We start from the raw sequence: 21,689 nt of genomic DNA on the forward strand, positions 1-21,689 counted from the left end.
ACTTACCTTTGTGACTTCATCTGCAAAGAGACTAAAAAAGTAGTTCAGCTAAATCTGCTATAATAAATATTTATAATAATGCTAAATTATGCAATATCTATTAATATGACAAATTTTTGTAAAGCTATTTATTTGGTTGAAAAATAAACACATTCAGAAATTTATGGCACTATATTATGATTAACAGAGGAAAAACACATTTCAAAATTCAAAATAGTTTTTATTAATCCAATTTATCACATTTTATTTGAATTCATGAAAAACAATCTCATATCCATGTATTCTTATGTATATAAGAACTCTTGATAAATTGGAACTTTGTCATTGCCTTTCACAGCACCTAAAATAAAAAAACACTGACAATTACTATATGTGAATATAATTCATAATTAAATTTAAACAAATGACTATTAGAATGCAAATTAAAGGAAGCATTTAAAATATTTAAACATTTAGTACCTATAAACAGAGTGCAATTATTTGATTTTTCGATTATAGTAAAATAAACATGGGGGATGCCTTTTAAAATTTTTTATGTCAGAAAATAAACTCAAACCACCAGCTGAACATATGAGCAGTTTTATCAATCAGCCACTGGTAGGTAACCTGGATACTGAATCAACATATAAAGTTGCCATGATAAAGAGAGAAACAAAATTATGATAATCACATCTTACCTATTCATAAAACTAATTTAAATTTAATGTGTAGGCAAGTCCAGAAAGAGTGAGAATGAATTTATTTTGCAACACAAAGTAAAGTCTTGCAGGAGCAAAAAAAAACTTGTCTCATGAGATTGGCAAGTAAAAAATAATTAACTGCATCTGGTAACATTTATCTGACAACACATAAGTAATTGTTAGCTACGTGCAGAAAATAAAATCTGATCAGGGGCGTAGCTAGAGGGGGGCATCTGTCCCCGGGTGCAGAATCCAAGGGGCGCCAAACTGATGTTAGAACATTTTAGAATTAAATGTTTTCCATCCTTGGCAAGCAGTAGGGGGCGCGAAATCTTCAGTTGTCCCTGAGTGCTGAAAACCGTAGCTATGACTCTGAATCTGATCATGTTAATGCAATTTTAAACTTTTGAATTTAACTGCAGAAATTTACCAAAGAAGTACTTGTAACAGTAGTAAATGAAGATGTGGCTAATCTTTACTGTATGGTACACCTTGGTTTCTGTCTGAAAAAAAATCGCAAAGTTGTATTGGTTGTTTGTGAAATGTGGAAGCCCATTGCGTCAAATAAGTTTTTCGGTAACCCTAATGTTGATAATGTTGGCGAAAGTAGCCTTTGGGAGAAAAAAAAAAACTTTTTTTTTGTCAATAAAAAGGAGTTATTTCTGCAAAAATTGCCAACATGCAGTGATAAATTTAGTTTTGGGCTACTTTTTTTAATAGTAAACCTTTTGTACGGTCCCAGGTTTTTGGTTCTTACCATTCTTTTCAGTTGCTGTGTTTGGTTGCAAGGAAGTGGTATGGTCTTGTATTTTGAACATGCTATTATTTTGGTGTGGGTACCATCGTTGTCTGAGGTGACTAAGAGACGAAAAATTTAATTGAATTGCTTACCTGGAGGATGGTGGTGGGAAGCCTAAACATATGCATGTAAAAAAAAAGGTATGTTAAAAAAATGACGTTTCATTTATTTTTTTTTGTCTCTGTGTGCTAATTTTTGTTAGAAGATTTGTTGTTTAATGTTTTTATGTTAGGAAATATGTATTTTTGGTAACTTATTCCTCTCTGTTTGTGTATTTTTGGTTGTCTGTGTGTTAAGACAGTGGCGAATTTTTTCTGGTAACTATGATATTTTTAACTTTCTGATTTTCTTAAAGTGAAAATAGATCAATGTGCACATGGACAAAGTTAAGGCAGTGCACAATGTCCAGTTTGTGCAGTTCTCTGTTTTAATAGGTCGATGTGTACATAGACACAGAGTTTGTGTATGTCTTTGACTTCTTATTTTGGTTTTGTGTAGCGGCCACCTTGAAATTGGTGCCGATCCTCTCAGGTGACGATCTTGATATAAAAAAAAGAAACGATTCGCCAAGGGTTACAGTAGAGTAAATTTTTACCAAAGATGTTCTACCATAATCACCATTTCAGTGGTTTAAACACTAGTGGAGCAGTATGCAGAGTTGAAGATTTGAGTTTTGTTTACACAGCATGATGGTTTAGGCACTCCAGCCATTAAAGTGAACAAAATTATAATAAACATAGCCACAATAATTGTCTATAAATATTGATGTATAACAATGCATTAACTAATATATTTCTTATGCTAGTATATACAGAATCCTTAATCGAAGGGAAAATCAGAAGACTGTGCATGCATTTTCCTTTAACTGAAACATGGATTTGACCATACAAATCTCAGTCTTACGGGACATGCCACACTATGCAGATAGACAGTAAGTGCTTGTGTTGTTTTTATTTGTTAGAGGTATGAAGTAAATATACTTCTAGATTTTAATTTTTTCTTTTCTTGTTTTACATTTGGATTACCTATCAAAAAGTAAGGAATTTTGATATTATTACAATATCGGAGTTAAAATAACAATTATTGGACATGTGGAAGTAATGAAAATTTTAAATTAGGTTAAAAAGTAACCCTTAATGTGGCATATTTTTGAATTAAACTCTATCGACATTAAAAACAACAAAACGTCCCTCTTTATTAAGGACTTTAATTAACTAATTTTAAATACGGAGCTATGAATGAATTTTTTCCCTTGCATGTTATAATAACTGAAACAAAATTACTCTGATACAGTCAAAATTTCTAAATGCAAGTACATAAAATTTACTTTAGCAATTTAAAGAGATGAGACACACTGAACACATGAATAAATTTCTATCAAAGAATAATTTATTAAATTTGGCCCGTTCCATAGTAAACTTTAACCATTAGATTACATTATTACATCATGTTATCAGTTTGAAAAGCAAGTTATATGCCAGATCTTGGATGTAAAAGAAATGCATAAAATAATATACAGATTATTGAAAAATGATGTATACCAATGTTTATAGATATGATTAAATGTAACAGAAAATTTACCGTCACAACCACATTTTTAAGTGAAATGTATTATTTTAACATTTTACAACATTTAAGGTATGGCATTAAATGCAATTATGTGCCTGGATATAAGTTAGTAAATTTTAAAAAAATAATAATAATAATAATAATCAAAGAATGAATGTCATGAAAAATTTCAAAAACAAGCAGAACTTAATTTAGAAGACCTTTAGACACTTATGATAAATAAATTTGAGAATTCTTCACCCAAAATTAAATTATAATTAACTAAAACCAGTTTGACTGACCTTCTACAAAATCCTTCAGCTGCAATTTTTTCTAGCTCGAAAACCAAATTCTTCTCCACATGGTAATAACATCTTAACCAGTTGAAATTCCTGCAGAAAGTTTTATAACACAGTAATAGAATAGAAAAATTAACACAAAAGTATAGAACATCATTTAAACTTAACATTATTACAAATTTTGGTGCTTTCTGACTATCTGCAAAGCTGTGAAAATTGGCAAAATGGTTAGTTTATGGTTCATATCTACTGCTCTGTTCACAAGTAGTAATTCAAATAAACACTTTATAAGAAACAAGAAATTTTAGGATGCACACACACAAAAATATATACATTGGGTCAATATTCACATATTTTTCATCCAATGAATACTATTCAGAAATAAAGATTAAATATAAAGCATGTAAATACATGCGTGTGGTATGCATATTCATAGTTTGCTATTATCGTGTGCATACTCTTGCTGTTTTAGCATAAGTTGAAGCTGTGAGGGCAGATGATAAGAAAGTATCAGAATTTTTCATGTATAAGAAAAGATTGCCCTGACAATAGTATCTCAATTGTTTAGCACTGACATTTACATAGCGCATTAGAAATATATAGTAATATATGTATAATAAAAAGATAATTGCATATTATTGATTCATTTTTTTAAATGCCAAACTTTAACAATTCTTTCACATATAATTAAACAGAATTCTTTCACATGAACATCTAAAATCCATTCTTAACTAAAGAATAAATAATAAAACCATGTAAATTTCTTATCAAGCCCATCATTTCCAAAATGTCTATTTCTGAAAGTTCCCAGCATTTCTCAATATATTATTAAATTACTAAACTAAGCATCAATGATCGTCATGTTCGCTAATGTGGCAATATCTTTCACACTTCTTTGTTACCACAAGTAACAAGTAAGCTTCAATAAATATTTAACTGTTACATGCTACTTTTGTCTAAAATTTGTACAAATAATAAAATTAAATGAGCTCTTTATAATGTGCTCAAAGAAATAATTTTGTATGAAAATTTGTATGTTATATATTGGCCTGATTAATGATTCAGGAAATAATTCGGGTTTTCAAAGTGCTTCCAATAATTCAAATTTCAGCTTGTGTCAAAATAAAATCTATAACACAAAGATAAGCAAATTTCCTTATGAATAATGCATTTTAACATTATTCAATCACTGGCAATCACACAGTACTGATTGCTTCAATAAACATTACTGTAACTGTGTTATTTAAAAGATCCTTAATTAAAACATTACAATCTTTTCCTCCTTCTAACACCAAAAGAAAACCCAGATAAGAAATATAAAAATATCAGTAAAAATAAATTATATTATTGAATGACACTTTACATTAATTACACTTATGCATATATTATTTTATTATAAATTATTTCAAAATCAAAGAAGAGAAAGGGGAGAAACTTTAATATTGACATTTCTAAAATTATATAAACATTAATCATTTAGTACAGTTTGTTATTTCAGGCAAAAAGAATTCACTTTTCTGGATAGCATTTATATTTCCATCTCACTTTCAATGAAACATTAAGAGAAATGCATATAATTTAAACACCAGTTTATTTTATTTATCAGACAGATTATGTCAACTCGAAAAAAACCTATCAGTAAAATTTGGTAGTAATAATTCTGAATGTTAGGCAACTTGCAAGATTCAACAAAAATTATCAATACTTTTATTATAATGACAACACTACAGTAACATGAACATAAAATTAAACTGCATATAACTATAAAATAAGCCAGCATATAATAATGGTGCATTGGTTTCTAAAACAATGGGCTCGATGAAAAAATACATGTATTATGGTAGCTATTCATATTCTTCAGCTTTCCTAATATTCTCATGTTCACTTTACATAACTAAAGTATCTAAAACACAATAAAAATGCAAACAATATTTATGAGAAAATGTTAAAAGCAATCATAAGCATTTGATTGAATGACCATAATTTGTCTTCCTGCATATCGAATCTTAAAATGATATGCAGTTTGAAAAATGCTTAATCCTTTTATAAAATATTCAAAAAAGATTAAAAAAAGGTACTGTTCTATTATCAGGATCGGGTTCAGAATTGTATTTATGTATGCTTGTATATTTGTATGTCTACATATACACATCTATGCACATACTTACGAACACAGGTTCATACATTTCCGATTCTGGTCCCAATAACAGAACAGTACCCCCCAAAAAACTTGAATTACAAACTAGATTAAGATAATGTTTCAACCATACATATTTTGGACAAAACAATGCAAACTCTTTTTATACAATTGTTCAAACTATTTAACATAAATTTATTCCTGCAATAAAATAATAAGCAATCTGATCACACATATTATTTTGAAACTGAATGCATAAACTAGAGTAAAAAAAATCCAGTCATAAACATTTGGATAGCAGGACAAATTAGATATTTGAAAAGACAGCCAGCCATTGAGATACACGTAATTCACGACAGAATGGTAACAATTCATAAAGCTGTGAAACATTTAACTGTCAAAATGACATTAATAACATAAATTCGAAAAGCAAAAAAAGTAAACATACAAGTATTGCAACTGAACTTACCTTTCATGCAACAAAAAATAACCATACAAGTTAACCTCATGTCGCAACCATTTTGGATTTCGTTTCAAATCAGACAAATGTTTACGGATTTGCGGAAGAATACGAGGAACTAGTAGTTTGCCGGATACAATGTGCAATGACGCGAAAGAATATAGTTCTGTAGAACTTCCTACATTATTCCGTAATAAACAGGACTATTTCCTAATTTTTTCTTTATCTAATTAATTAATTAATAGGGAAATAGTTAAATAATGCCGAATTCATTTTTAATGAAATGTAAAATTTTGCATGTATGGGACGACCACCTTCCGTCCAATATTTCTGAGAATATAAACAAATTTTGGAATATGAGAGTATCAGTAAATAAATATATAGAATATCGCCTCTCAAACGACCGCTTCTGAAAGTGACCAATAGTTCTGATATTATAAATAAATATTGATATTAAGCATTATTTCTATAAGACGACCATCTCTATATAAGACCAAAGTTTCTAGAATCTTGGATAGTCATCAGAAATGTATCTTTACTGCGAAATTATCGCACGACTGTAATTCAATATCAATAACAGATCGCGCGATTGAAAAACATTTTCTGTCCTGTAATTAGAGGAAAAAAAATTTCCTTATGAGGTATTTCTCCCGCTTTCCTAGCGTGCCTTCGTGGTGTAATAGTTCTGCACGCTGGGCCGGTATTTCAGAGGTCCGTGGTTCGATTCACGGCGAAGGCGGTTGCTAATTTTTCATCTCTACGGCTTCCCAAAAAAATCCTAATGTCTCTACAGTGGCGCCCGAACTAAAAAGGTGTTGGATGAGGTATATCCACACCCAGGATTTAGTGATTGGATCCCCTTAAAAAAAAGTCGGCCTTTAAAAAGAGAAGTAATATAAGGTATTTCTCCCGCTTTCCTAGCGTGTCTTCGGCCCACCAGCGGCCGAGCGGTAAAGTCGCTGAACCCTGGTAGTGCGATCCGAGGTTCGAATCCCGCGAACGGGCTGGCTGCATGGGTGTTTTCGTGGTTTTCCCCAAGTGTAACGTGTATACGAGCCAGTTTCCCTTAGAAAATCCTCCACAAAGACATCCCTCCCCTTAGGCAGATAGCCCTAGTGTGCTTTGCCATAATTAAATACACCACCACCACACCTAGCGTGTCTTCGTGGTGTAGTGGTTCTGCACACTGGGCCGGTATTCCAGAGGTCCGTCCTTCGATTCCCGGCGAAGGCAGTTTCAAATCATAATAGAGCTTCTGTTTTCTTTGTGCTACTTCAGTGTTCTTTTTTGCTTCTTTAATTAATTTTTCTATATCACCCATTTTAACTTCTGGGGCTCTTTATTGAACATAAAATAATTTATCTAACGGCGTTATAATCTTTCTGCCTAAAAATAACTCAGCAGGAGTTTTGCCCGTTGTATCATGTTTTGCGGTCCTAAGGGCGAAAGCAAATTCATTGACATAGTTATCCCAGCTTTTATGAAAATTTTTAACATAACTACGGATAATTTTCACTATATTTCTATTGATCCGTTCCACTATATTTGATTGCGGCCGATACGGGGCCATTTTTAAATGACGTATGCCCAGTTTTTTGCACATGTCTTCAAATATATTACTTACAAATTGAGGACCATTATCCGATATAACTTTTAGGGGCGCCCCGTATTTTAAAATATATTTATTTAAAATAGAATCAGTAACTAATTTCGCGGAGGCTCGTTTTAAGGGAATAATTTCGGTCCACTTACTAAAATAATCAACCATAACAGGGAGATACCGACTTTTATTTAACTGACTTTTTGGGAAAGGGCCCAATAAATCGATGCCAATTATTTCATTTGAAAAATCGGATTTAATACTATTTAGAAACCCGGCCGAGCGGAAATTAATATAATTAACTGCTTGACATGTTGGGCAGGACTGGACATACGCCCTTGTTATGTTAACTTTTGCAGTTCGGGAAAATACACTGCTTCGCGTACGCGTTGGATAGCTTTTCGAATACCAGCATGAAAAGCTAAAGGGCTGTCGTGTAACTCCTGCAGGATATTTAATCTAAGACTAGCTGGGATAACAGGTCGAAATTCGTTGTTGGAATTTGTAGTTTTTGTATAAAATAATAGACCATCTATTAGTTCGTAATGGGCCGCCCTATTTCTTATTGCCACAATATCTTGGTGGCTAAAATTTTCAGGATCCTTTAAATACTCATAAATGTTTCCAAACTCAGGATCCTTATCCAGTTCGGTTATTACAGTTTCTCTGGAATTTATTGTACATGGTGTGAGCATTGCCACCTTTACAGTATTACCTTCTTCATCTATTTTTATTCTGGATAGGGCATCTGCTACGATATTTTCCTTTCCGGGGGTGTGCTTGATTACCAGATTATACTCTTGTAACTTGACTGCCCATCTTATTAACCTTGGGGATAAGTTTTTCCATGAGTACAATCTAGTTACCGCCGCATGGTCAGAATACACTGTTATTGGCACCCTTCTAAAATAGACTCGGAACCTTTGCACTGCTAACAGAACTGCAAGTGCCTCTCTCTCGGTCGCGGAATAATTTCTTTGTGTTTGATTTAAAGTTCGACTAAAAAATGCCACGGGCTGCTGGTTTTGCGAAAGTACCGCTCCTACCGCATAATCCGAAGCATCCGCTGAAATTTCTAAATTCTCATCCTTTTCAGGAAATTTCAACACAGGGGCTTGCGTTAATGCTTGCTTTAATTTTTCGAAGCACTATTGGCTTCGGCCGTCCACGAGAATCTTGCCTTTTTCCTTTTTAATTTTAACAATGGTTCAGCAATAGCTGCACAATCTTTTATAAAGGATCTATAATATGAACAAAGTCCTAGAAAAGAAGAGAGCTTCTTCGCCGTATTTGGTGGCGGATACTTTTGCACAGCGATTATTTTTGATTCGTCTGTCTCGATTCCTTTCTGAGATATTTTGTAACCTAAATATTTTAATTAAGGGGCTGCAAATTTGCACTTTTCGACATTAACTTTTAGACCGGCCTCATTTAATAATGAAAACACCTGTCTTAAATCCTCTACATGTTGGTCCAGATTATCACTAGTAATAATGATATCGTCTAAATAGATAAATGTGGACTTTCCAAGAACACGCCTTAGCACAATGTCCATACATCGCTGAAATGTTGCCGGTGCCCCTGAAAGGCCAAACGGCATACGCAGGAATGCATAAGTGTCAGACTTGGTTATAAAAGCAGTCTTAGGCACGTCCTCCGGTCTAACCCCTATTTGAAAATAACCAGTCGTTAAGTCTAAAGTCGTCATGTATTTGGTAGACGTTATGTTCCTTAGAATTTCTTCAATAATAGGTAACGGATATACCGGATATTTAGTCATGGAGTTTAATTTACAATAGTCAATCGCGAAACGCCACCTTTTTGGATGTGTTAATGGATAGTCATTGTTTTTCTTACATAAAACCACCGGGCTAGCATAACTACTTGAGATAGGCGTTATGATCTTTTTCCGTAACATATCTCTAATGTGCCATTCTATAATTTTTTCTTTATTCTTATCATACCGGTATGCTTTGTGGCGAACTGGCAGTGAATCTCCGGTGTCGATACTATGGTTAGTAACTTGAGTAAATCCTGGAATATCACTAAATAACGAAGCAAATTCACTTACCACTTGTCGGATTCTTTGTTGCTCTTCCTTAGGCAGGTGGTCAAGGTTTAACATTGGCGGTTCCGTTTTTTCTTCTCGAACTGGTTTCATCGTCAGCTTAAGGGACGCTTCATTAAAATCCAGCGTTGCTTCTGCCACTGAAAGAAAATCTATCCCTAAGATAATATGTGCTTGCAGATTCTTTACTATAAAAAACATAATCTTCACTTGTTCGTCCTTGATACGAACGTATAGCGGTAATTTACCTATGCACTTACATCTTTCTCCTTGCGCAGCTAACACTGTCGTATTATCCGAATTATATATGCGATATTTACGAAAATATTTCCTAAAAAAATCTTCAGCCACACAGGAACACTGCGCGCCTGTATCCAGGAGTGCGATGGCTGGGATGTTATTCACCAACACTTCAATCTTCGGAAGAGTCAAATTTTTCACCATTACTGTATTTAACTTGAAGGAAGAGGGGTTTTCTTGGCCTTCGGATTTCCGCACCCTCCCGTCAGCAGAAATCCGTTTTAGTTTAAATCTTGTTTTTTCCTTTCCGTGCTTTCCTTCTTTTTCCACTGGCCTTCAGACTTTTTTCCTGGATTACTATTTAACTGTCGACGTTCGCCGGTTGTTTTTTTGATACTCGGGTTTCCTTTTCCACTGATTCGCTTTGCTTCCGTAGCCGTGTTCTTGACTTTGCTGTGGTCTTGGCGCACCAAATTGGTTTCGTTTTTCACACTGGCGTCTTCTTTCAATGTCCGCCGTTCTTCGACTTTCAAACTGGATTGCTAGCTCAAATAACTTTTCCAGTGTAGTCGGATTCCTTAATTCAATAAATTCTTGTACTTGGGGAAGTAACCTCGGCAAAATCCCTTGAATTATCTCAGGATCCGGACGGTTTCCATACAAGAGTTTGAAGACGTGAATTTTTCTTAAAATAAAGCTTGAGAGATTTTCAATTGGTTTCTGGTATATGCTGAAAAGTTCCGCTTCTAATTTCGCACGATCCCTTACGACAGGGAAGGCTTTTACTAAGGCAGTCTTGAAATTTTCTTAAGTATAGGTGGGGCTTCCCGCTTCACCCAAGAGACTTCTGCCTATGCATTTGAACCAATTAAGCGCTTGGCCCCTCAAAGCGCTGGTAGCTAAGGTGACATTTTGGAACTCATGCACGGGATACATCATGAAGTGGTCATCTAGTTTTTCTAAAAAACTGGTTACCGGTGAGTTTCCATTAAATGTTGCTTCTGGTTTCATCGCTGCGCGCATGGTCTGGACGATGTAACCAAATCCTTCCAGGGCGGCAGCTGGCATTTCTGGATTCTGAGCCGCTTCTGCAGGCAGCACAGGTTCTTCTTGAAACTCGGCCATGGTTATTCTTCTTCTTTGGGTGCCACTATCAGGTTCAGTGTTCCGCCTTACTTGCTTTGGGAACATTCAAGAACCTGACTCGGAACAGGTAGCTTACTAAAGGTATGTTCAATAAATGTGGGAAGTAGACAAGATACACAGGAAGAATATACGAAACCCTTTATTTTTTCACTCTTTACAATGATATCCGGACTTCGGAATACAGAGACCAACCACTTGTGGTCTGAACGTAAGAATATAAATATATTAACTAAACTCTAACTTAACTTTGGAATAACAAACAAGGGCCTCCGAGAATATTGGCCGTATATTAACAGGAAGCCGTATGTAGTACAGAGAACTGTTAACACTACAATACGTTTAAAATTATCAAGAGGATTAAACCTCTGGCCTGGAAGGCAACCAGCAACCGAGTAAAAACTGATAAGGCAAGCGGCCTGCTTCTACTAACTCCTTCCTCTCTCTTGCTTGGCAAAAAGCCACAACTTAAGTACTTGGCGTTCGCCAGACAAATTTGCATAAATAAGTTAAAGCTTTTAATTCTGGCCGGAAGTAGAAAATAAGAAGTGATAGTAAAGATTTAAAATAAAATAAACGTTAGTAAAACTTAAGATCCTTACACTGCAAATAGAAAACCAAACTCCAGCCCCAAAACAAGCAGAATTGATAAAGTGCCAATTATTGTCGTAGATGACATACCAAAAGCGGATGAATTCTTAAAAAACTTAAACAAGCAAACCGGAAAAGAGATAACTGGCACCTTAAAAGGACGCCGCCTTGAAATACAGCCTGCAGACTCTGACTCACATCGATTCATTCGCAAAATAGTCGAAGAAACAAAGCTTAAAGCCCACACCTACTTATTGCCCGAAGATCAAGTTTTAAAAGTCATAATAAGAGGCTTACCCACACCACAGATCCCCAAACCATCACTCAAGAACTTCTTGACAAAGGATTTAAGGTTAACTTTATTACCCTATTAAGAAACAGAAAAGAAAATAAACCAATGCCGCTTTTCTTAGTACATATACCAAAATTAGAAGAAAATAAGGAAATATTCAAAATCAAACGCATAGGTTATATGAACGTAACAATAGAATCATTACGCAAGAAACCTGGCCCTCCACAATGCTATAGATGCCAGGGATTTTTTCACAGTTCCCTGCTCTGCACCAGAGACTGAGTATGCGTCCGTTGCGGAGGCAATCACAAACCTATAGAATGCACCCGTAGCCGTGACCAGCCAGCCATATGTTATCACTGCAAATGTCCTCACCCAGCCAACTTCTCAAATTGCCCGGCCAGACCAAAAAACAAACAAGTTCAGTTCCAACCCAGTCCTCCACCAGCAACCAATCCCTGGACTAACAGAAGACAAGACTTTCCTCCGCTGACATCAAACAGTAACGAAAATATCGCTCAAACCTCCATTCAAAACGAAATTCTAAGAGGAGAAACTACCAGCACCGCAGAATCCTCCCTGTCAGATCTCTTTGACTTTCCTTCGCTAAAAACAATCTGGACAATAGTGATACAAGGACTCAAAAACATTAAAACCAAGAAATCACCTCTTGATAAAATAATCGCAGTAGTCGAAATCATTGAAAAAATAGGAAATCATCCTTAATGCTAATAAATTCAAGAACAGCTGCAACATAAAAATCCTCTCTTGGAACGCTAACGGTCTTTACCATAAAAAAGATGAATTATCCAACCTCATTATTGAAATTGAACCTGACGTAATACTCATACAAGAGACTCACCTTAAACCAGCACTCAAAGTACTTTATGCTAATTATAACACCTACCGTACGGATCGTGAGACAGGAAGAGGCGGTGGCATCATCACATTTGTTAAAAGGACCATAAAACACACTCAAATTCCTAATCCCAGGACCACTTTCGAAAGTAACACAATAGAAATTGTAATAGAACATAAAAAATTCAAAATTTCGAATATATACATCCCCCCAAATAATAATCCCAGCGCACAAGAATTGATTCACCTCCTTAACTCTAATACTTCTTCCATTGTCGAAGGGGACTTCATCGCCAAACACCGCTGCTGGAACCGAGGCCCTGCTAACAAAAAAGGAAATGACATATTTAAACTCATTCAATCAGATAATTATAACATTCATGCTTCAGACGAGCCCACCCAATTGACTTCTTCATCTCAAATAACATTACTAACAGATGCAATATATCTGTAATTTCAGCCCTGTCTTCCAACCACAACCCCATTGTATTTGAAATCCCCATTAATAAATACCTCCCCTCACTTGACAGAAGTATAGGAGTTACAAATTGGATCAAATAGTACTCTGAAATTCTGAATAACTCCATACAAGGTAACCCATGCATCAACAATACAGAAGATTTAGAACACGAAGTCTCAAAATTTACCAACAGCATCAATTCTGCTTTAAAGGAAGCCATCAATACTTTTTATGTGAACGAGCCTTTCCTTCCCCTGCCTGCCGATATAAGAAATAGGATTAAAGAGAAAAACCGGATCCGTAAAAGATGGAAAACCACCAGGGATCCACAACTCAAACACGAACTAAACTCTATGCAAAAAGAAATCAACAGAAGAATCAAGAACTTCAAACACCAATAATGGATCAATTTCCTAAATAACCTAGCTATAGAGGACAATTCCCTATTTGACATTTCCCGCAAATTCAAGAAACCTTATAAACCTATTCCACCTATCCATGGACCTAGTGGAACTTCATATACAGAAGAAGATAAAGCTAAATCTTTTGCGGACTATATGGAAGATACATTCACTCTTAATCGCACTCCGTACGACAATAACCATATTGAACGGGTCAACCAGGTGGTCAATAACTTCCTTAATACCCCTGCTCCGTACAACTTCCCTTTCCTGACTACCCCAACAATCGTTGCCAACACCATCAGCGCCTTACGAACGAAGAAAGCCCCAGGGCATGATGGCATCTCGACCAAAGCACTGAAGCATCTTCCGATCAACGCTCTTACCTGCCTAACTAAGATAATCAACTACATTATCAAATTCGCTCATTTTCCTAACTCATGGAAGCAAGCTATAATAATTGTTTTTGCTAAACCGCAACAAAATCCAACTCTCCCACAGAACTATCGCTATATCAGTGTACTTAGCCACCTGCCTAAAGTTACTGAGAAAATCCTACTTTTCCATAACCAAAAAATTCACCCTTCCATGAATTTTCTCCCAGAAGAACAATTCGGTTTTCATAATCATCATAGCACTTGCCACCAACTTCTTAGAGTTATCAACATTACCGCTGAAGGCTACAACTGCAAGCTTCCGACCGGTGCTATATTTCTCGATATCGCGAAAGCTTTTGACAGGGTATGGCATCTAGGCCTTATTTACAAACTAATCACTCTTAATTTTCCAGATCATTTTATTCGCCTCTTTTCTCAGCAACAGAACATTCAGAATCAAAATCGGTACTGCTTACTCTACCACCACAGTAATAAATGCTGGTGTCCCACAGGGGTCGGCACTTTTGCCGTACATTTTTAATATTTATATACAAGACATCCCTAAAGACCCTTCTGTTCATCTTGCACTCTTTGCCGATGACACCGCCATACTTACTAAAGCCTGCACGGTTATCGCCGTAAGAAACCAACTCCAAAGCTATCTCATAAAACTGGAAAAATGGCTTACCCTTTGGAGGATTAAAATTAACACTGATAAAACTAAGGCAATAATTTTCCGTAAAGGAAACATGAAATACTATCCTCCACCCCCTGAAATATTTGATGAAGAAATAGACTGGATTAATGAAACCAAATACCTTGGAGTCACCCTTGACCAAAAACTTACCTTCAGAACCCATTTCCGATCCGTAGTACAAAAATTTTTAATCACCACAGCTACTATGCGACCTCTTCTTGGTAGAAAAAGCAACTTATCTGCTACAAACAAATTAATTCTATATCGCTCCATACTGCGCCCAGCTCTTCTTTATGCAGCACCGATCTGGGGACATGCAGCTAAAACCAATATTAAACAATTACAAATTTTACAAAATAAAATTCTACGAGAAATTATCAATGCTCCTTGGTATATTCCCAACATCTATATTCACAGAGACCTTCGAATCGAACTTATTCAAGAGTATATTAAACGATTAGCGGTCAACTTCTTTTATTCAGTACAAACCCACAGTAATAGCCTTATTAGAACTCTCAGACACTCCCCGCGTCCCAGAGAAAAACATCGTTACCCTTGTGACGTCCTTCCCACATAAGAATTACAATCTTAATTGACTCATTCACGCCAAACTGACTGTGCGGTTTTACCACCCGCGGCTACATCTTATAACGACATTGAACTTGGCAACTCCCTTTTTTCGCCGCCGCTAGTGCGGACCTCACTCTCTTTCATCCGCCTCCCACACTCCTTTTACCCTTCTCTTTTTCCTCCCACCCGATCTTTATCAGAAGTCGAGTAAAAAGATGTTTCTACATCTTGACACTCGAGAATAAAATACGATCTGCGTGTGAAAATAATCGATTTACTTTTCTCTGGGGAAATGCATAAGTTCCACTCTTTAGCCCATCTATGTACTTTGAACAGCTCACGCTGCAAATTACTGACTACCTTGGAGGGCGAGACATCTGCACTGTAGAGGAATATATCGTCCGCATACACGTAGCAGTCGACATCAGCCGGAATAATTTCATAGATATTGTGTATTAAAATTGTGAAGAAAATAGGAGACAAAATGCAGCCCTGAGGGACTCCGCTAATAATTTCATAGCTTCTCGAAAGAACCCCTCTCCACTTTACTCTAATAGTTCTCTGGTTTAAGAAATTGGCAATCCACAGGATACTATTCCCTTTAACTCCGAATTGCATGATTTTATAGAGCAGACCATCATGCCAAACTGAATCAAATGCAGCTTTGAGATCTAGAGCCACCAGTTGAACAACTTTCCTTTGCTTCCTGTGGTGCAGGATACTACTGAACAATTTATTAAGCAAGACCAGGCAACTTCTATTTGGAATAAAGCCATAATACATGTTAGAGAGTCTTACTTTTCTGGATCCTCGGAAGTAATATATTGAGAATCATCCTTTCCATTACTTTGGCAAGAATTTGCGTTAAAGAAATAGGTCTGTAGCTAGAAACCAGAGCACTGTCACCCCCAGGTTTCAAAAACGGGATAACAATAGCTTCTTTCCAATTCTTAGGGTTTAGACCCAAATTCCATGACTTGTTGCAGGCCTCGAGGAGTGCATGCTTGCAATCATCAGCTAAAACTGTGATGGCATATCTTGTAAGGTCATCTTGTCCCGGAGCTGAGTTTTTGAGGATCCTGATAGCTTTATCGAGCTCAAAACCTGAGAAGGGGTTATTAATACAGCTACTCTCTTCGTCACTAAAATCCAGGGGAATGAACTTTTGAATAGTGAATCTTGAATAGTACTTAGCAAATACTACACTTTGCTCTTCAGGTGACCAGGCGTGGCCATTCTGGTACTTTAAGATATTGTTAGAGAACTGAATCTGACTTTTGTTATTTTGAATATTTTTAACTATCCTAAATAAATTGCCATCCTTTCTGGAATGACTACAAATTTTTTCCCAATAAAACCTTCTCTTGATATTAATGACCCTCTTAAGGTAAGCATTCCATTTCTTGTAAGAGATCCAGTATCCTCTAGAAAGATGAGCTTTAGCGAGTCTAAGACATTTTGTTAAAAAATTTTATCAACTTTGTACTATTAAAATTTTTAGATCATTAAATAGATAAGTGAAAGTTCACTTACCTTCTAAATAGGGCTGCCCTGAACTGCCTGCTTTTCCTTCTTGTAGGTATCCATCTCTATGATGAACTTCGATTCACTTCGAAACACAGCTATAAACCTTTTAAGAAATTTTAATTCGTATGAAAGATATCTACAAAATATTTACAAGTTATAATGATTACAAGCATAATTTATACGGAGACGGTCTATCGTTATACATCTGTTAGACGCGTCAGCCGTTCAACTAATTACTTTTAGTCTCTTTCGCCAGAGGGCGTTCGTGGAAGTAAAGTTCTAGTAAGCAAACGCGACACATTTCCTTTTCTGTCCAAGAATGAAGTTACATTCTGTGTCCCACCACGGGCTGTTTTTGCGTTGAATCGCAATTTTTTTTAGGTTCTTCCTTTTCGTGGCGCTCAAGATGCGGTTGAAATTTTCCAGGTTCCTTTCTTCTGGGCGCAAAGCCCTGAATCTGTTACTGCTTTCTGTAGCGAACTTCTTCCACTCATAACGAACAATTATTCTCTGGTTGCCAGCAGCAGAGGCGTTGCTATCAGGCTAGTATCAGACTTTCAATACTCAGCTACATAAGTTTCTATCCATAAAAATTGTTTTCTTACTTTTTCATCAGCAACTAATAACAGATTTTATTTTAGATATAAAAAATGCACTCAGATATATATGTTCTGCTTTACCACTCAGAAATAATACTTAAGCGAATTTTGTGGCATGGGCTATACTTTCACATCATTTTGAGTTTATTAACTTTCTTTAGAATATGGTCACTTTTATCTGGTTGCATTTGTAGTCTCCCTTTTATTTTTTGTTTATTATCTCTGTCTTTAAAATATATTGAACTCGCATTCTCTACATTGATTATATATTCTTTATGAAAATGAATATTTAGACAAAATAATGCATAAGACAATTAACATTATATAACGTTACAAAACTAATTCTAGAATGGCTACTATGTGGAAGGCTATCAAATACTGCATTTTTAAAGTAAATAATACCTATATAAAATAGGATTGAAAAGTAATTGCCCTGCGTTTTCGCAACAGACGCACATTACTCGACTTTTAATGCTAATTTACCAACATAACAGAACATATTTTCCTCATCTCCCTAGACTAGCGTCTACATCTGAAAACGGCAGCCTATGAGAGAGGCGATTCTATTATTTTCATCAGGGAGTAGCTAAGTTAGAATGGTTTTTTGAGGAACGCCAACGGCTGTGCGCGATGTTTGCTTACATTAATAAGTTCAGAAAATACAGACAGACAGACAAAGTAGACAGATGTCTTGTTTTGCACCCACTAAGTCTTTCTGCACCGATGGGCGAAAAATCAAGCATAGGTGCGAAGGAAAGGTATATATTTCGTATTTGAGGAGAGTAAAAAGGAACTTCGTACATCTTGTACGAGTTCAAAAGGCCAGGAAGAAAAGATGGGACAAAATAAAATTTAAAATAAATGGCCCAAAAATAATAGAGGGAAAAAGAAAAAAAAAATGGCCTATAGAAAGAAAAGGAAAAGAAGTAGAAAATATCCTAAAATACGATTGTGTCCATGAGTGTAGTTAAAAGGAGAAGAAACTGTCTTCATTTACAATAAATAGTGTCTCACGGGTGTGTTTGTGTAGTGAGTGTGTTTGGTAATGGTGAACAGATGTGTTACTGGGGAAAAAACAAATATTGACGGTGTTAAAATGCTTCGTATCAAGGTATTTAGCATGGAATATAAAGTAATATGTACGCTTGCATCCTGAGATATCAACAAAGGTCATCAAACAAAAGTATATATTAATTTAACCAAAGTAACTTATGTTACTTTCATTCTCAACATTTTCATACATTTTTCAAAAAGCAGCAGCAGACTGACAACATAGAACCATATACAATACAAGACCACAACCGCATACACGAAAAAAAAATAAATAAATAAATAAAAAATAAATAAATAAAATAAAAAATATATATATACATTTATGTGTGTAAATAACTGAGTATATGTATTAAAAACACAAATTAAACAGTATTTATTAATTTAACTATCATAATTTATTACAAGATTAATTATTTTACTATCATAATTTATTACTAGTTAAATAATGTTAATATAACACAATGAGGCACACTGTTATTTATATAAGCTCATAGTTCTAAAAATTCATTTAAGGCGGTGAAGAATAAACCATCCCTTACATATGGACATTTAACAGATAGCAAAGAACAGTATGAGAAAAAATCGGTGAGGTATAATATTATTTAAAGGCGAAACTATATTCAAGCGATCTAGAAAGAAAAGAGAATCCAGAAGATCCGAGAGGGAAATAGCGCGATGCCCAAATTATCCCTCTCATCCCCAAATTTTCCCTCTCTCGAGATTCCTTAAGGGCTTTGTAAGTGTTGACAGACGTGAACTGATAACGCTGGCGTCTGTTTCGAGTTGATACACAAAGGAAGCCACAAGCAATGGCAATTTCAAGTATTTTTTAATGCTTTAAACTGATGAAAAATTAAGATTTATTGATTTAAAGGCACTTATTTATAGAAATTTGATTTAGTTTAGATGAAAGAAAAGTACTTATCTTAAAATTCCAGTCTTTTGTAGTATATCCTTACATTGTCCGCTGTTTTATTCTCGTCAACATCGAAGCCGAAATCCATTGGAATGATATAGGTTTTGTAGAGGAAAAAAAAACATTTTTCAAAGAAATTTAATTGATAATCACCAAGAGGAAAGGAAAAATTTTCACTTTTTTACGGAGCGCAGCGATCGTACTGCCGCTTGCCTCGGTGATCACACAGCCCTCAGTTCAGAAAATTGCAAAGGTGGGTTGCCTTAGTTTCTGCGGTTACTTTCAGGGAAATATTAAGCAGTTTTTTTGGTTTGCTGATAGATGGCAAATAGATAATTTATCTTTATAAATCCGCGTTTATCTACTTAAACTTCAGAAGATTTAAGATGAAGTGAATATATTTAACACAACAGAATGCAAGCTTAAGACTTGTAAATCTTTTAAAAAACAATACATCGATAATTAAAAATATTATTTATAGTTCATTATTAAAAACTTTTTATAAATGCATAGTTATCATATAATATTAACAATTCATCCATGCATTATCTCATTATTTATTATAATTAAAAGAGAAGATATTTTTTACAGTAATGTTTAAAAATTTGCTGTTGTCTTTTAAAAGATTTATAAGTCTTAAGATTGTGTTCTGTTGTGTTAAATATATTCGCTTCATCTTAAATCTTCTGAAGTTTAAATAGATAAACACGAATTATAAAGGTAAATTGTCTATTTCCCCTCTATCAGCAAACCGAAAAAACTGCCTAATATTTCCCTGTAAGTAACCGTAGAAACTAAGGCAATCCAACTTAGCAATTTTTTGAACTTCCAAATGTAAGCAAACATATAGTCCACTGCCGTTGCATTCCTCAGAAAACCATTCTAACTCTCCTACTCCCCGATGAAAATAATAGAATCGCCTCTCTCATAGGCTGCCGTTTTGGGATGTAGACGCTAGTATCTCCCTAGCACCTATTCCCCGCATGATATTTACTTCCGTTGGCATAATGAAATGTCGCCCATATCCTTAAAAGAGCCAAGTTGGCGCAACCAAGCCTGTTCTCAGAAGTTTTTCGTCTTCCTGCTGCCCGCCCCTATTTAAATGAAGAGATCTTTATATCATGGTTTCATGTTCTCTAGCTATTCGTTTGATGACGATGAAGAAGGCTGTTCTTTCAATGCTGACTTGTAGATTGTTTGAGGATGATATATAGAGTCATGTTTGATCGTGCAAATTGCAAGAAATATTAATACCCTCTGGAATCTCAGCATAATCCGAATTGCGGCAGGGTCTTACGGTTTACTTGGAGTTATTTTTTTATTTTTGCTGAAATTTGTTTTCTCTGTTTGGCCTTATCTTTGGCTCGTTTTCTGTATTCGGCTTTTCTACCCCTCGGTGCGCAAATGTTTTCTATTAATCTAAATGAAATTCACTATGAATTGCCTTTATAAGATATAACTAAGAATTAACGTAATTACATTGAACAGTCCTAAATAAATGATCGCGTCTTGCTAAATATAGTGCGGGCTATTAAAAGCAAGCATATCTTAAAAAAATCATAAAAAAAAAAAAACTTAAAAATAATAAATCCAGCTTTAAAATCCAAAATGCTCTCCACTGTTTCGAGTAAAAACAAAGGTGAGCCTAAGTTGCCTACTGGCTGCAAAAAAAAATTCTAAATGCCTTGCTTTCATCTTGAAGACATAACGACGGTGTCTTGTATATACTCGACGAATATTAATGTGAATTATTTCATTTGTCCAGGATGGCCCAAGGTTAATTTTTTGAGGTTAGCTCTTAGAAAATAGTTACAATGCTTCTCCATTTCTCAGCAGACGTTGCTATGGAAACATTGCGACTTCTTCAACAAGCTATCGTTTTGTTTCTCATTTGAATACACCCCGCCCGGGCAAAAAATCCGAAACAAACACAAAAAATTTAGATAGCAAGAACGTAAAGTTTCTAACCAAAAATATTTGACAAGAATCCATGTACACAGCGATATGTTTTAACTTTAAAAAAATCTACGAATTGCACAATATAAGCAGCGAAGGAATCTACGGACTACGCACACCTCGCTTTAATAAATTAACATAACAACAATAAATTTCAAACAATACCATATACACAGCAATCTGTTTTAACTTTTTTAATTTACGAATTGCACAATTTAGGCATTGCGCACAAATCAACAAAATAAACTAAAATAAATTACAAATAATTAAAAAAACAACAATACCAACAAAAATTCATAGAAAGAAAAAAAAACAAGGAACATAATATTCTACAAAATAAAATGCACTTACCATAATATAATAGATGTTTCTTCGGACAGCAGAATGTAACTTTAACATGCCGCCACGTACTCTCTAT

The 21,689-nt window shown here is 35.0% G+C and overlaps 1 long non-coding RNA gene across 1 annotated transcript; it reads right to left on the reverse strand.

Moving 5' to 3' along the window:
* Nucleotides 1-207: 207 nt before the first annotated feature.
* On the reverse strand, nt 208-6,003 carry LOC146995793 (uncharacterized). Its single transcript, XR_015042546.1, has 3 exons — nt 5,933-6,003; nt 3,330-3,419; nt 208-340 (listed from the first exon to the last, which is right to left on the reverse strand). It is a non-coding gene; the product is annotated as an uncharacterized LOC146995793 (long non-coding RNA).
* Between the last annotated feature and the right edge of the window lie 15,686 nt (nt 6,004-21,689).

This window comes from Stegodyphus dumicola, chromosome 8 (assembly GCF_044657685.1).
Source record: "Stegodyphus dumicola isolate Sdum_Otavi_A_Nest chromosome 8, ASM4465768v1".
Lineage (NCBI taxonomy): Eukaryota > Metazoa > Arthropoda > Arachnida > Araneae > Eresidae > Stegodyphus > Stegodyphus dumicola.